General features: G+C 35.5%; 1 protein-coding gene across 7 annotated transcripts in view; it reads right to left on the reverse strand.

Annotated features, from left to right (window-relative positions):
• LOC138333692 (uncharacterized) overlaps positions 1 to 17270 on the reverse strand; it is a 41012-nt gene extending 23742 nt beyond the window's left edge. The window contains exons 1-3 of one of the 7 annotated variants that reach the window (XM_069282232.1): positions 16932 to 17270; positions 3576 to 3656; positions 2752 to 2819 (exon numbers count right to left, since the gene is read on the reverse strand). The gene's annotated coding sequence lies outside the window, so the exon portion shown is untranslated. Of the gene's footprint in view, positions 1 to 1625; positions 1899 to 1936; positions 2094 to 2751; positions 2820 to 3575; positions 3657 to 15590; positions 15814 to 15912; positions 15978 to 16931 lie in introns of those variants that run through there. The other 6 variants (XM_069282233.1, XM_069282231.1, XM_069282235.1 and 3 more) reach the window with 6 other exon arrangements.
• Positions 17271 to 17632: the final 362 nt, after the last annotated feature.

The raw sequence follows: 17632 nt of genomic DNA on the forward strand, positions 1-17632 counted from the left end.
AATGACACTACCTGGTATATATGGTATTTAGAGAAAACAATTTCTGACTGTAATGACACAATGACACTATATATATATAGACATAAAACAATTTCTGACTGTAATGACACAATGACACTATATATATATAGACATATGGTATTTAAAGAAAACAATGTCTGACTGTAATGAAGCTATGGCACCATAAATCTTCATACTTGATTACATTTGTTCAATGAAGCATAAAAACCAGGAGCAAACTTTTCAATGCACTTGATAAAGCAAGCTAAATTCTGACTAAATTACATTTTAAATATCTTTGAGCTTGGTGACAAACATATCATGTCCAAATTTAAATGTCGTGGCTAACATTTGTGGAAATAATAAGATCAAACATAACAGAAACAATAAGACAAATTCTGCTCTTTTTGTATAAAGAATTTGTTATACAGCAAGAAAATTCAATATGTCTCGTTGACCCTAAAATAACCAACACAAAAATTCAGCAAATCAAGTTCTTAAAATTATATCAAATAAATGATTACATCATCCATGTATGTTACAGGGTACAACATATATACATATTTCATTGAAATATTATAATAATAAATTAATCAACATACTCCACAAAAATTATTGAAAAAAAACCTTACATATATGTTACAGATCTAGAGTTAGATCACTTGCAGAGAGGCATCGATTGTGAAGTACAGTTACCCAAGATCACATGGTTTTCTCTGAAAAATCTGACATTACAAAGTTTGTGACTTTCTCTTAAAAATCTGACAGATGCTGTCAAACACATGACGTCACGATCAATATCTATATCCACAAGAGCAGATAACTCTTTTATATGGAAAAAATGAAATAATTATACTTTAATTAAAATATTGTTCTTGGGTTGTTGTCAACAACTCAACCACAATCAAAACTGTATACAATACAACATACAACACAATGTATTGTATTGTATTAAAACTGCATCACACTCCTGGTATTTTATTACACACTTTACATATATATATATATATATACTCTTCAGTTTCTTCTGTCAATAAAAAACTATAAATAACTGTTTATTTATCTAACATCTTTTTTTTTCATGTAAATGTCCACCAAGCCTTATAATTATATACATTGTTTTACAAGAGAAAACTATGAGTAGAGAAAAAACTTACACACATTTTATATTTTCTTATACAGTATATGTGCTTAACTTTCCTTTGGTACACTTTGCTATCAATTCAAATATGTTCTTCTAATCTCCTTTTCAAGGATTAATTTGAAATAAGAACAAGCCCAAGAAAAAAATTATCAGTTGTCAATTAATTCTGCATAGTTGCAATGTTATTATAAATGTTCAAATAATAACATCTTTTTCATAGTCACTCAAAATACTTTGATTGGTCTTTAAATGACTTTTTTTTATTTTTTTGATGTGTCATTCCAAGAAAAATTGAGTAACTTTTCATATTATAAATGTACAAATATGCAATATCCGGACACAAAATAACTACACCTAAATTATACACTACAAATAGCCTTGTTATTTAGGAGTGCCCGGTACGTTGGCATTCTGCCAACATTTTGTATGTCCTACAACACTCATGCAAAAAGAATGTAGATATGAGACTACAGATAGTTACATATAACTAACAGCAACAGTAGTATTCCACAGTAGCTTGGCGGCAACAATCTTTAGTCCACTTCCTGGCCTGCTACAGTACGCTGATGTTTACAACACGGTAACTCCGCTTACGTAACAAATACTAAACGACGCCAACAAACATCTAGACTCTTGAGAGTAACTACGGTTTCCCCGCAGTCACTTGATCACATGACCTCATTGTGGGATGTGATAACATCCTGTATGTACATGTAGCTACGGTTACCATGGAAACACCTTCCGGTGAATGGCCGTAGTTAACATAGACCTTATTTAGCGGGCATGGCTTACCTGTATTTTGTCAGTGACTGTGTACAATTTACTGAGATACCGTACTAGGTCTGATAGTGTTGTCCACAAATTACAGGCCGTCTCAGTTGTCCAACCGAGAATATCACTCAGGCGCTATAAATAATCGATTAAGACTAACGGACAACACTGAAAGTTGGCTCACTGCCAAATGCTTAGAAAGAGTTCGTCTGCTCTTATGTGAAGTTGCCACTTCAATATGTCAAGTTCATCGTAATTTATGCTTTAAATTCTGAGAGAAGAACAATTACATCTAAAACATGTGTGTTCATGAATTAGTAATAAAAGAAAGTCGAGCTCATAATGTGTCTAGTCAATACTCAATAAGCTCAACCAGGACTGTTCACACATGCAATATCACGCAGTTATCTCCATGGTAATATATTGCTACTCGGCTAGCGGGCCTCTAAGATTAATTACGCCAAGCTTAACCATGGACTCGGCTTATCTTTGTGCTCCCCGTCGGTAACCGGCACAACAAAACTACAGGTATATCGTGACGGCGATGTACCGGTTGACTGCTTCCAAATACCGAACGAATAGCAGGGGTTGGCCCCCATTCAATTAGAAAACTTGGCAAGCGTCCAACTCGTTATACTAAAAAGAACTCGTGCACGTGGTAATAATAAAATCGATGGCGACTTGTATTTGGTTGAATAAATTACTTCTTCTGTTGCCACATATAAAAGCTGATTATTCGGAGATATGAACTACTTCTTTGAAAATAGATCATTCAAGACCTTTTTGGGGAAAACAATTTTGGCTGGAGGTAGAAATCATAACCATTGTGTGCTTACCGTAATTGGAGCAAAAAGCTTCGCCTTTGTTCGTGAGCGTTCGTAAATGGTACGGCAAGGGTTTAGATCTAAAACAAATAAAGACCATTCAATAACGATCTGTATTCATTCAAGACGTTTGTATAATTGTCAAAAAATATACACACACACACATATATATATATATATATTTTAAGAAAAATCGACAAATAGCAAGTTTAAAGCAGCTTCGGCTTCTCAATTTTTTATTTTAGACTCTGTTTACCTATTTTCTAAGTCTATTTTCTTTTGTGCATCATAGTTGCCTACTAATCTCTCAATATTATATAATTTTAAAATATACCGCAACAAGCTGCATAACAACCGTAAAGGAAAATAACGACATGACTTTACACAAGGACGTATATGAGACGGATAAGTCACACTGGGTTTTGGGGGAGTACAAGGCAGTAGCTTTTGTGTTTGTGCAGTGACCGTGACGTTGGTCGACGGCTGATTTTCCTTTGATATCCGCCGGCGCAGCCTTTGATGTAGCTTGCGGGTGCGAGGGTTACCGTCTTACTTTCTGAAGCGGGCCGTCATTTCATGAGCTGTCGTATTTTTTTAACGAAAATTTAAGACATATCCTCTAAATCTATTTAATAAACTTTACATTGGTGTTTCGTTTGACTCGATAAGACAAGTATTTGTTGAGAAAAACGGTTTTTGTTCCCGGTTCACAGGCGTCTCGCGTGGTGTTTAGTAATGTAAAGAGACAGTCACGAATCCTTCTCACTTATAAATCCTTGCTTTACACCATCGAAATCAGTAGACCAACGGAGACGAATCAATGCTTATAATCTTACCGAGTTGACAGAAGTCTTGCTCAGTCGTTTAGTTGTGGAGATGTCATCTACGCCTTCTGTGTAACACATAATCGTTTATTCCTGAAAAAAAGCAGTATTAAAATTAGTGAAACTAATGAATTTGCTTTCATTTAAAAAAAGTTTCAATGAAATCTTAATAAATTTGTTAAACTGTCAAGACCCATTGACTTAATCATCTTTTGATCAAGAAGCACCCGGTAAATACCTATTGAAATAAGTTAGATAGCTATTGAATATCAGTGTGTCTTAATAATGCGTCTTTTTCATTTAATACGGTACCTTTACAACAAGTATTAAACGTTTTATGAAGCGATGCGGCCAGACTGACTAACAATAATAACAGACAAAGGATTTCTTCAGTTCCCCGTGATTATCGGAACTATTGCTTTAGATCCCAATTGTTCCTTCACGAACAACGCACCATTGGACACAACGTTGGCAAGGCTCCAAGTCGTGTTCACGAATCTGAAACTAATGTAAAATGGCCAGGGTGGACGTCACGTACAGACAGACGATACATTTGAAGATAACATTCGGCACCAAAAACTAAATACGCATGCTATCGGCATCATATCGACTGCGTATGGTGTAGGCACCACACCGATTACTTATGATATCTGTGTGATTGTCCATACAATGATGGGTTGGTCTCTATACGATGAGACTATCATCGCCTTTCCTCGACAACTACTAAATCCCGCATTTATTATAAACGTGCAAACGTGCGGATACGGGTAAAGGAAGGCGGCTGAGGTTCCAATGAATCGTAACATTGGCACGGATTCCAAATTATAATTTTCTATTTCAATAATTTACTAGTATCCATCAATGCTATTTTCTCAAATATTGAAGATGCGCCATCACCGACAGAGCATAAACGATACTTATCATCTGAACAATAACTGATGTCTACTCGTGTATATGTGTCCAACACAAAAAATACATACAGAATGACTTGTTTTGCTTTTGGTGCATGCGCAATCAGTACTTCATTCATACTGGCCATAGTGCGATGGAGTTGGGTTTTTTTGGGACACAATTATTTTCATATCTTTATATTGAAGTAAAATAAGCTCCAGCTTTTTAATGGTGATAATGGTTAAAGTAAGTAACTTTTGTAACTGACAGAAAATACTTATTAGTCTCCTGTTATTGAAAGAGAGAAAATGCCATGCCCATTCGTTAGCGGCGTAGCATCTTTAACCAAGAGGCTCAGAGGAATGTATCGCTCACCTGGTTTGTAATACAAACTGTTGTTCTGAAAACGTGATCATTGGTTTTCTTTGTTTTTTCTTTGTTTTGTTTTTTGGGGTTTTTTTCCCCTTTTTTTCTCTGAAGGAGTTAAAGACTAATTTGTCCCCCCCCCTATTGTGCCTTTCCCTTTTTGCTGAAGGGGATCACAGCCAAGATTTATACAAATTCTGTTCCCCTTTCTCAGAGAGTCTGATCCCCTTCCCCCAAGGATATTTCTAGCCAAATTTGGTTATAACCATTTCAGAACTCTATGACTATTAGCGATTTATAGAAGTGTTGAAGGACGGACGCCGCGCCATGGCATATATCATTTATGATGTTGTTTCTTTTTTTATTCACTTCTGTTTTATCATCTTGGAATCCCGTAAACTAGGAAGAGAAATCATTCTATAAAATAAAATAGATTACTTAATCTGGACTAAAAACCAATTACAAAAGGCATATGTCCAAGTTTGTAATGGAATTTTAAAATAACATGATTTATTTTCAATAATATAACGGGATGCCTACCAAGTTTCAGGTTTTGATTCCAATTACTGGTATAATTTTCCATCTAAAGCAATAAATACAATAATTTTGATCCACTATTGTTCTTCATATGTATATATGATATTCTGAAATTATATAAATCTTGATTTACAGAAAATCAGAAGAAAGGAACAATATTGTAGAGGAAAATTATCAAAAGATCTTTAAATAAAAGTCAATACTGTCGCCTTGGCGTTCAACCCATCAATCAGATATACAAGACGATTGCGTCAAATAACTATAATTCAATACACAATTTACTTCAACACTTTTAAAATATATCCTTCAATTGTGAGAAGAAATATATCCCCCTGAAATACTGAAATAGCTCACATGGCCTCCTAAAATTGCGATTACGACGAGACAAAGAGCAAAAGTCGACATGAGGAGGGACAAAACTTTTGATAAGCAGAACCTTTTGGGTCGCGTTTCAAAATTGGCAAATGGCCAAATGTTAGCGAGATACGCTAGTTAGCATGGCTATACGGTACGTATGCCTTATCGCATACCCAATCATCTTAAAATACGTGAGGATTCCCCACAAGTAAATCATAGACATGGAAAAAGCATTTCTTGATTAAGCAAGCACATCGTGTTTATACCGTATATGTTTAATTCCCGGGAAAAATCGTATTTTAATTACATATATAACAGTATAAACGGGTTATCCACTATCAAATTCCGTGACGACCGTGATGCCGGTCGCTAATGTTCATAACCGCGGCTTTCATTCCATAAGTAATATTGATGGAACTTGTTTGAAGGTTTTCTTTTAGATAAAACTTCCGAGGCGAGTTTTTCTTATTCCGAAATGAAATTTAATTGTCGTTTTCATGACGCACTCGCTTTTCTAGCTGTCAAGACAAATAGAGGTAATGGAGAAATCTATGGCCAATGACATACATGACAGATACGCAATCAAACAATTTTTTCTGACATAAAATATTGTAAAAGCTTCCATGCAGTTGTTGGCTGGTCTTCGGACACGTTGAATTTCTAGTCGCCATCTATTGTTAATATATCACAGTGTTTACATTAAATAGCGGTATCGAAATGGAATGGCTGACTTGACACTTAAAGCTCCACACGTTTCTTCCACTTCCTGTTGTATGAGTTTCTATCGAAGTACATGACATCTCGTCAGATTTGTCATCATTTGTTATATAATCATCAAACTTCATATATAGAAATTGTGATATTAACGGTCTAAAGCAAACACTTTAATAAACGTTTTAATATTGGATAAAAGCACCAGGCATTACTGCACTGCTACTCATGAATCATACCGAAGTCGGTAACAAAAACAAAAAATATAAAAAATGATTGAATGAAGAAAAGAAGTCTTGGAAACGGATTCTGATTGTCTTACGTAAATTATTAACAAGAGTGATGGAAAGATAAAACTGTTATTCTCTTACATAAAAAAAATAAAAAGAGTGATAACTTTCTCCCATACTTGACAGTAAATGACCTTTACCGGAGTAGAGAAACACAGCTTACACACGCTTGACAACAACATGCGGTGACTACTGTCGAGGACGTCATTATTTCTTTGGGTTTTTTTTTTATTTTTTTAATATGGGAGAAAAGTAATCAAACATTAACCTGTCAATTCAAGTGGACTTAGATATATATATCTCAACCCTCGTGAAAGTTTTTGGCCGTCAACCCTTTGTATCACGGGTTGACCAGCCAAAATCTTTCACTCGGTTTGGGATATCCCTGTCCATTTGTCAGACTTATTCTATTAGTCGTTCTAAACATTAAGAGTGATGAAAAGATGGAACTGTTATTCTTTTACATAAATTATTAAGAAGAGTGATGTTAAGCCGAAACTGTTGTTCCGTTTGGAGAAAGAGACGATTAAGCATTCTAAAAGCTTGCATCCATGATTGGGAATGTTTCCATGACTACTCTGATGAACTTTTTCGATATCCTACATGCACATGTACTACAAGACGTTGAAGCTGAAGTCCTTATAATTCATATATTAAGGCATGTCTGTAAGGAATACTGAGCTTTGGCTTTAGAATTAAGCATGGTGAAAATAATAGTTATCACTTGAATTTGGATACTTGTTTATTCTTTTATTCAAATCTAGCCAAAGCTATCATAACTACAATGCACAATTCCTTGAAACCCGTCTCTTTCAAACATTTTCTGAAATTAGAAGATATGGAAATATCAGTTAATTCATAACGAATATGCAAATAATAACTTATGCTAAGAATAGTAAAAGCACTTGTTGGGTGCATTGGATGACTCATTTACAAGCAAATAGTATCCCTACTTCAAGGTTAAATGCATTGAAATTGAATTTGTTCTAATTAGTTCTTTTATGAAACCATGGTAATAAGAGGCCAACAAAAAGAAGTTTTTAATACAACATCATCACTAGAGTATTCCCTTAGTGACAGAACAAGTTTGGTTTCCTAGAAGTTCTTTAATGACATAACAAGATTGTTTCCCAAATCTTGTAAAAGAGTTCTTTAGTTGACATAACAGGGTTGGCTCACAAATCTTGTAAAAGAGCTCTTTAGCTGACATAACAGGATTGGTTCACAAATCTTGTAAAATAGCTCTTTATATAATTAGTTGACATATCAAGATTGGTTCACAAATCTTGTAAAATAGCTCTTTATATAATTAGTTGACATATCAAGATTGGTTCACAAATCTCGTAAAAGAGCACTTTAGTTGATATAATATGATTGGTTCACAGATCTTGTAAAAGAGCTCTTTATATTAGTTGATATAACAATATTGGTTCACAAATCTTGTAAAAGAGCTTTTTAGTTGATATAACAAGATTGGTTCACAAATCTTGTGAAAGAGTTCTTTATTTGACATATCAAGATTGGTTCTATAAGAGCTCTTAAGTTGACAAAAAATATATTGATTATTGAACATACAGAACAAGATGAAAACTGATAAGTGAACATTCTTTTTATTTAATTTATTAAAGCCTTGAAGTTAAATGTTTCATATAACATCAATGAAATCAAACCTATGAGATAAACACCTTAAAAGTGAGATCTTTACTTTCCTATCACATAACAAGAACCTATATTCTAAAAAACTTAAAAGTCAAAATGTGAAAATTCTAGGGGCAGCCATTTTGTTATGTCTCCATACTGAACTTCTGATAAAAATGTATATTATCATTTTCTTCAGAGGTCATTTAATTTGTTTACATCATAACATCAAAACAGATTTCTTGTCGGGCACAGCCAATAAAAATCACTCCAAGGCACATTACTGCAAATTAGTGATCTATAATACATTTTATTATACCTCAAGTGAGAATCCTGCATTCTGATTGGTCGAGAGATATCTGGTTTTTTACACTATCACACGGCAGGTAACATTAGAGCAATAGGAAACGATAGCCACGTTCGTAGCAACCCCCTATTAACGGGTGATAGTGTATTTTTGACAGTGCAAAATATTAACCGCCCGAAAAAGATGCGCACTCGTTTCTTTTTTCGACGCCATCTTTTTTTTTGAAGCAACGCTTCAAAATTTATCTGGAGCTATTTCGTAATAGTTTTGCCAAATTAGTCTATCTATCAGTATCTTTTTTTTCAAATTAAGGACGGAGCTTTGCGTTCACACCTTTTCGCTTACCGTCCAAGCACTATAAGCTGGTTTTTATGAACCCGTCGGTGATTAGGTGAACGGAAGACATGCGGTTTTAGGCATCTTCGTGACGTTGCTAATGTTGTAAACAGATGACGGGACGAAACCAAAACTCATTGAGATTTACAAAAGCGCACGAGACAAGACAACAAGAATTTTCACTAAATGCTGATTGTGAGTTTTCTTTTTTATAATGCAATGATAGTTAGCGCCACTGAGTAGAAGCTGATCATATGCTATTCTACTACTGACGGTGACTGTTCGACTTTTGCTAAAATCAAATTTTTCAATAGATTGCAAATACTTGAAAAGTAGTTTTGTTTCTAGACTTTTGGTATAATAAAACAAATACTACCTGCATTAGAGGGTGACAGTGCCTAGTTTTACCCCTCGGAATATCACTGTCACCCTCAGCTTTGCCTCAGGTGACAGTGATATCCTCGGGGTGACACTAGGCACTGTCACCCTCTAATACAGGTAGTATTTATATATTATACCATCCACTTCAGAGAATACACTTTGCCTCCAGAATTGGTTTTATTACTGAATGACCCATACAGATTTTAAGCTGTCTTCAATAACTATGTGACAATCAAATGTTACAATAATTTTCTTTGTTTTTTATGCTGACAAAATTAAATGTCCAACAAAATTTAATGATTTTACAGTATCAAACAACTATTACAAACATACAAAAGTAACATCAGAAGATTAAGTGTTAAAAACACAAAGTTTGATTCTGTAAAAACCACCATAAGTCAGGTGAAATGCATACCGGTTATTTTCGCAGGGATAGCATATTTGTGATTTTGTGGTCATCATCAAGGTCATGCAGATTTATTGGTTGAATGATATACTCTTAAAGCCTAGCTACAAATAATTATGAATAATGAATCCTGTAAAAGTTAAAGATGCTTCACCACCGACAGAGAATAAATGATACTCATCATTTGAACAAGAATTGGTGATTAATCGTGTTTATTTATGTCTAATCAACACCAAAAAAAAATTAAAAAAATAATTTATTTTGCTTCAGAATCAGTATTTCATTCCATATAGCACATAGTCCCATGGAATTTTTTCGGGATGCAATTAATTATTTTTAATATGTTTGTCTTGAAGTAAAAATGGAAGCTCAAACTTTTCAATGATGGTAATGGTGTAAAGCAAGTAACTTTTGTAACCGAAAGAAAAATACTAAATCGTCTGCTCCTGTTTTTGATAGAGAAAGATATCTTTTGTCATGATCGGTGGTGGAGCATCTTTAACAAATCTTGCTTAATCTGGGTAGTTATTTCAATTATTTGAGCACAAAATCCTGGAAATAATTACACTAAGTTCAAGTTAACAAGGTCCACATATACGGTAAATAAACTAGCAGCAAATTATGTCAAATAAGATTTGACCCGGATATTGTTAGTATTTGTAGATGTAGTTAAACCTAAGCTATCTCATGGAAGATTGATAATGATTCCTCAATAACTTTGGTACAGAAGTTGTTGAAAGTTGAAACTTGTAAACATATTTCCTTCATTTTAAACTGGTCGGCATAGAAGTTACGATCTTGGTTGCCGAACAGAAGTCGGAAAGTTCATGACCTGTTCTTGGAAGAGTTCAGAAAGATGTTCCGTAGTTATGGTAGTCACATTGTGTTCTCGGCAACGACATTGGCTAATTTAGATTTGTTTGAAAAATGGGACCCACTTAGCCATGTTCAATATTAATTTTGTTTTTTTATCAAAATTTTCCGAACTTGACTTCTTAACTTCGATGTAGTCCTATCTCGAAAAAATTCAGACAGATATCGCTATTGGGATTTTAAGATAAAACTATTGTCAGCTAAAAATTTAGTTTAGTGTCCAAATTTTTCAGTTCCAATAGAATAGTTTCCCAGCCCCGGTATATATTTTAGCCAGTAGTTTTCTTGATGTTATCACAGTTAAAAAAGATGAAACACTAGCTGGCACATCCTGCTTTGAGGACTTAAGTTTGCAGATAGGATGTTTTGGGACTCATTTTAATTTTGTTTGGGACTCAACATTTTCAAAATTAAAGTGGTGAGCTAAGTCAAGGATCCATGAGTAAAAAGCAGATGTATATAAATTGTTAAACAGATGTATATGCAGATAAATTTTACATGTAGACTGGACAGCATACAAAGAGTCTGAGTTATCTCCCCTTTAATAATTCACCCTTACATGTCATGGTTTGAAAGTCTTCGATAATTAATTGGATAGTATGGAATTAAATTAAGAATAGGTTCAACACTATTGTGAGATTTAATCTTTTTGTATTTTTTGACGTCGTATGAAGTTATCTACCCTTTTAATACCAGCACAATTTCGCATGAACGCTCAAATGCAAATTTAATTAAAGCTATTTCGAAAATTTAATAGTATTAAAATATGTAAAATGCATGATTATAAGTGGGAACATTTTGTCATGAATTGATGCGGTATTCACAAACATGTAACACGGTAACTTGAATTATTGTATTCACAAAAATGAAGTGTTTACAGTAATCTTTTCAAATGATAAACATAATTCTTATAACTATTCCAAAAAGGTACAATTATTGAGTTATGAATAGTACTTAAAATTTCTCTAAATATAGGCATTTGGCCATAGTTGTGTTTTTTTCTGTTTTGCGCCCGCGTGCTGATAGGTTTAATTTTAGGTCTCTTTAGAGAAAAAACAAGCACAAACTTTTTTTTCCTGAACTGGGCAATAAAAGAGGTGTGTAACAGGGTAAGTTATGTCTCCTACAATCTCCATGGATATATAAAATCTATAAAAAGAAACTATTTGCTAAATTTGATCAGTTGACCAATTTTTGTAGAAAATTGTACAAAACCAGTATCAATTTTCAGGGTTACTACAAAGTTTTTCAATAGATGATTGAAAATTAATAATACGTGGTTGTGGGCCTCAGGCCCCCATATATGTTAGCCAATATTTATTTCTGACAAAAATAGCCGGTTGTAAACAAAGAAATAGACGGCTGTTTTTGCCGGTAACCGGCTTTTAATGAGAACCCTGAATTCTAATTGACTTTAATTCCATAGCAAAACATTATGTTTATTTCCTTGTGAGTGGTTTTTTTTGCCTTGATAGCTGGTAGGTTTAAAAAAATCAAAATGACGCAAAACAGAAAAAAAAACACAACAAGGTATGGCCTTACCACAGATTTAAAGGTCTATCAGAAAATCTGGATAAACATAAAATTAGAATGTTATTTTATTTTTTAAAATCATACTGATGAATAGAATGGCTGTTTAGGATAAAGATACAGGTAATATAAAGATAATTACAAACATTGTAAAGATGCTTCACCGCCGACAGAGCATAAACGATACTCATCATTTTAGCAATTATTTAAGGAATGATTTTTATTTTTTGTTGCTTACTGGTGTGTAAACTGCATTTTTTTGTATAGATATTTTAAATGACTCATGTCAGCGTGTCATGTTGTAATATCTGTATAAAAAATTCAGTTAACACACCAGTAAACAACAACAAGAGGCCCAGAGGGCCTGTATCGCTCACCTGGTTTGTAATGCCAAGTAATGTTCTGAATACAGGTTCATTGTTTCTTTTCTGAAGGAATTATAATATTATCCTCTAAATCCCCTATTGGGCCCCACCCCTCCTGCCCCAGGGGGTCAGAGCCAAAATTTATACAAGTTCTGTTCCCCTTCCCCCAAGGATGTTTATGGCCAAGTTTGGTCACAAACCAAGCAAAACTCTAGGACAAGTAGCGATTTATAGGATTTACCTCTATTTCCCCTATTGGACCCCACCTGTTCTGCCCCCGGGGCCAGAGCCAAAATTTATACAAGTTCTGTTCCCCTTCCAAAAAGGATGTTTGTGGCCAAATTTGGTTACATTCCATGCAGAACTCTATGACTAGTAGCGATTTAAAGGATTTACCTCTATTTCCCCTATTGGGCCCGCCCCTCCTGCCCCGGGGGACCAGAGCCAAAATTTATACAATTTCTGTTCCCCTTCCCCCAAGGATGTTTGTGGCCAAATTTGGTTACATTCCATTCAGAACTCTATGACTAGTAGCGATTTAAAGGATTTATCTCTATTTCCCCTATTGGGCCCCGCCCCTCCTGCCCCCGGGGGACCAGAGCCAAAATTTATACAAGTTCTGTTCCCCTTCCCCAAAGGATGTTTGTGGCCAAATTTGGTTACATTCCATTCAGAACTCTATGACTAGTAGCGATTTAAAGGATTTATCTCTATTTCCCCTATTGGGCCCCGCCCCTCTTGCCCCTGGGGGTCAGAGCCAAAATTTATACAAGTTCTGTTCCCCTTCCCCCAAGGATGTTTGTGGCCAAATTTGGTTACATTCCATTCAGAACACTATGACTAGTAGCGATTTTAAAGGATTTACCTCTATTTCCCCTATTGGGCCCCGCCCCTCCTGCCCCCGGGGGACCAGAGCCAAAATTTATACAATTTCTGTTCCCCTTCCCCCAAGGATGTTTGTGGCCAAATTTGGTTACATTCCATTCAGAACTCTACGACTAGTAGCGATTTAAAGGATTTATCTCTATTTCCCCTATTGGGCCCCGCCCCTCTTGCCCCTGGGGGATCAGAGCCAAAATTTATACAAGTTCTGTTCCCCTTCCCCCAAGGATGTTTGTGGCTAATTTTGGTTACAATCCATGCAGAACTCTAGGACAAGTAGCGTTTTAAAGGATTTACCTCTATTTCCCCTATTGGGGCCCGCCCCCCTCCTGCCCCCGGGGGGTCAGAGCCAAAATTTATACAAGTTCTGTTCCCCCTCCCCCAAGGATGTTTCTGGCCAAATTTGGTTACAATCCATGCAGAACTCTAGGACAAGTAGCGATTTATAGGATTTACCTCTATTTCCCCTATTGGGCCCTTCCCTCCTGCCCCCGGGGGGTCAGAGCCAAAATTTATACAAGTTCTGTTCCCCCCTCCCCCAAGGATGCTTGTGGCCAAATTTGGTTACAATCCATGCAGAACTCTATGACTAGTAGCGATTTAAAGGAAATGTTGACGGACAGACGGACGACGGACGACGGACGGACGACGGACGCCGCGCCATGACATAAGCTCACCGGCCCTTCGGGCCAGGTGAGCTAAAAAATTAAAAACATTCCTTATATTTACATTTCGACCGACCATTTCATTTAAATTTAGTGTTATGGTGAAATACACCTTCGTTTTTTCAACGTTATGCAATTGGTGGAACAGCTGAGTGATTGATGGAATCGCGAAACAGCTTGCTCCAATTTGGCGGGAAAATGTGTCAAGTTCCGGGAGTAAATAAAATATGGTTCCACAATAACTTTATCGTTTTTAATCCATTGATTCCATGTTTTCATTTTTTTATTTTTTTATATTAACATAATGCTTTCCATTGCATTCAAACTGATGTGGATATGGAACCTTTGTCATGGCATATATTTTGGCCTAACCGGATGCGCATTCACATAAGGGCGGAAGTCAGTGTTTCGGTTTGTGTTCTTGCGCAGCAGCCCCTCTGCGTTTATGCAAGTGTAAACGATTGCCCTGGTTGGTAAGGTTTCATAGGAAAGTGAAAACGGAAATGTAAATATTGGTGTTTAATTGTGTATATACATGTCTAATTAACACAAAAAAATAATATAAAATAATTAAATCTGTTTTTGGTGCATGCGCATAGTGCTGCGGATTTTTCCAGGATGCAATAAATTATTTGTCATATATTTATCTTGATTTAAAATTAGAAGTTCAAACTTTTCAATGATGGTAATGATATGAAGTAAGTAACTTTTGTAAAAATACTAATTTGTCTGCTCCTGGTTTTGATAGGAAATACTATTTGTCAGCACCGGAGCATCTTTCAATTTTGCGATGTTTACATATTCTACAATGAATTTGTATTTTTATAAACTTGAATTTAGTTGGGTTTTTTTTCATTTCAACGTTGCCATTCATAACTTCAGCCACAGGAGCTTGACATTCTGTCAATATATTATATATATAGCAATAATTATCCTTATTATATATAGCGTATCTACTATATTATACGTTCTGTCAATAATATACAAAAACACTCTTATAAGCTTAGGCTCACCTCATACATAATATATAGAGCTATTTCGGATATTTCCTACAGCATTTATGTTATGTAATATTATTGACAGAACGTCAAGCTCCTGTGCTTGAGGGGTCCCACATAAGTTAGCCTAGCTACTAAGCCTAGAATATTACATCTAGGGCCTAAATATAGGAGTCTAGTCTGTTTACATCTAGGACGACTGTGTTTAGAAGGCCCCTTAGTGTTTTAAACAAGTGTTTGACATCCTTAGAAACAACCACGTCTATGATTTAGCAACATGACAAATTAAAATACGCTGTCACATTCATGGGACTCAGCATAACACACGTATATATGATGGCATACCGATAGGTAAATTTGATTTTCAGTCGAGCCCCCTCGTTGTGACCCAACCGGCAGACGATTTGATCAGCTGCTGTCCATGTGCCGACTACACAATATTTATGAGAAAATATATCATTTAAATCATAGATGTTTATAGGACAAATACTTACATAGTTTATTCAATCTCTTCGTCACACATGTGGTCTTTGTTCTGTCGTCAAGGTAATGTAAGTTCCACTCCACAAGTTTTGTTCGCCGCGTGCTCCGCGAGGCAATGGTGCCAAAACAAATTCTATTTTTAGACGCGGGCTAACGTGATCACCGAGGTGGAACTCAGTCCCGTACGAGAGGGCTTCGTTCAATCCGTTTGTGCGTGCTTGATGAGGTTCGGTTTTTTTTTAAATTATAAAACGAACTAATAACAAAAAGTTATTTAAAATGTTATGAACAGGTAAAACTACTGATTCGTACGAAAAATACATTAAAGCTTACCGAAGGTGACAACACGTCAAAATGTCGTCTGCGTGTTGTGATTGATGAGCCTCACGTCACACAGCAAGACTATGTGATTATGACGTCATGATGACGTCACCATTGTTTGAAGAAAAAAATTGTATCATAGCAACGTGAAATAAATTTGGCGATGTGCCAATTAGATAATTTCAGTAAATCTAGGCTTATTTTATATAGAAATCATATCTGTACTATACTGTATACGTACGTATCAAAAATGTGGAAATGCGAATCTAGATAAAGGAACGACTTTCTCCTCAAAAACAAATGAAATTCACAACTTTCAGGTTTTGAATGCCTTTATAATGGATCAAGGATTTATAAGTGAGAAGGATTCGTGACTGTCCTTTTTTTTTTCATTTCAACGTTGCCATTCATAACTTCAGCCACAGGAGCTTGACATTCTGTCAATATATTATATATATAGCAATAATTATCCTTATTATATATAGCGTATCTACTATATATTATACGTTCTGTCAATAATATACAAAAACACTCTTATAAGCTTATGTTAACCTCATACACAATATATAGAGCTATTTCGGATATTTCCTACAGCATTTATGTTATGTAATATTATTGACAGAACGTCAAGCTCCTGTGCTTGAGGGGTCCCACATAAGTTAGCCTAGCTACTAAGCCTAGAATATTACATCTAGGGCCTAAATATAGGAGTCTAGTCTGTTTACATCTAGGACGACTGTGTTTAGAAGGCCCCTTAGTGTTTTAAACAAGTGTTTGACATCCTTAGAAACAACCACGTCTATGATTTAGCAACATGACAAATTAAAATACGCTGTCACATTCATGGGACTCAGCATAACACACGTATATGTGATGGCATACCGATAGGTAAATTTGATTTTCAGTCGAGCCCCCTCGTTGTGACCCAACCGGCAGACGATTTGATCAGCTGCTGTCCATGTGCCGACTACACAATATTTATGAGAAAATATATCATTTAAATCATAGATGTTTGTAGGACAAATACTTACATAGTTTATTCAATCACTTCGTCACACATGTGGTCTTTGTTCTGTCGTCAAGGTAATGTAAGTTCCACTCCACAAGTTTTGTTCGCCGCGTGCTCCGCGAGGCAATGGTGCCAAAACAAATTCTATTTTTAGACGCGGGCTAACGTGATCACCGAGGTGGAACTCAGTCCCGTACGAGAGGGCTTCGTTCAATCCGTTTGTGCGTGCTTGATGAGGTTCGGGTTTTTTTTTTAAATTAGAAAACGAACTAATCACAAAAAGTTATTTAAAATGTTATGAACAGGTAAAACTACTGATTCGTACGTAAAATACATTAAAGCTTACCGAAGGTGACAACACGTCAAAATGTCGTCTGCGTGTTGTGATTGATGAGCCTCACGTCACACAGCAAGACTATGTGATTATGACGTCATGATGACGTCACCATTGTTTGGAGAAAAAATTGTATCATAGCAACGTGAAATAAATTTGGCGATGTGCCAATTAGATAATTTCAGTAAATCTAGGCTTATTTTATATAGAAATCATATCTGTACTATACTGTATACGTACGTATCAAAAATGTGGAAATGCAAATCTAGATAAAGGAACGACTTTCTCCTCTAAAACAAATGAAATTCACAACTTTCAGGTTTTGAATGCCTTTATAATGGATCGATAGGCTTATACAGATATATATCGCGTGAAGGTTGATGGCGATG

This window comes from Argopecten irradians, chromosome 10 (assembly GCF_041381155.1).
Source record: "Argopecten irradians isolate NY chromosome 10, Ai_NY, whole genome shotgun sequence".
Taxonomy (NCBI): domain Eukaryota; kingdom Metazoa; phylum Mollusca; class Bivalvia; order Pectinida; family Pectinidae; genus Argopecten; species Argopecten irradians.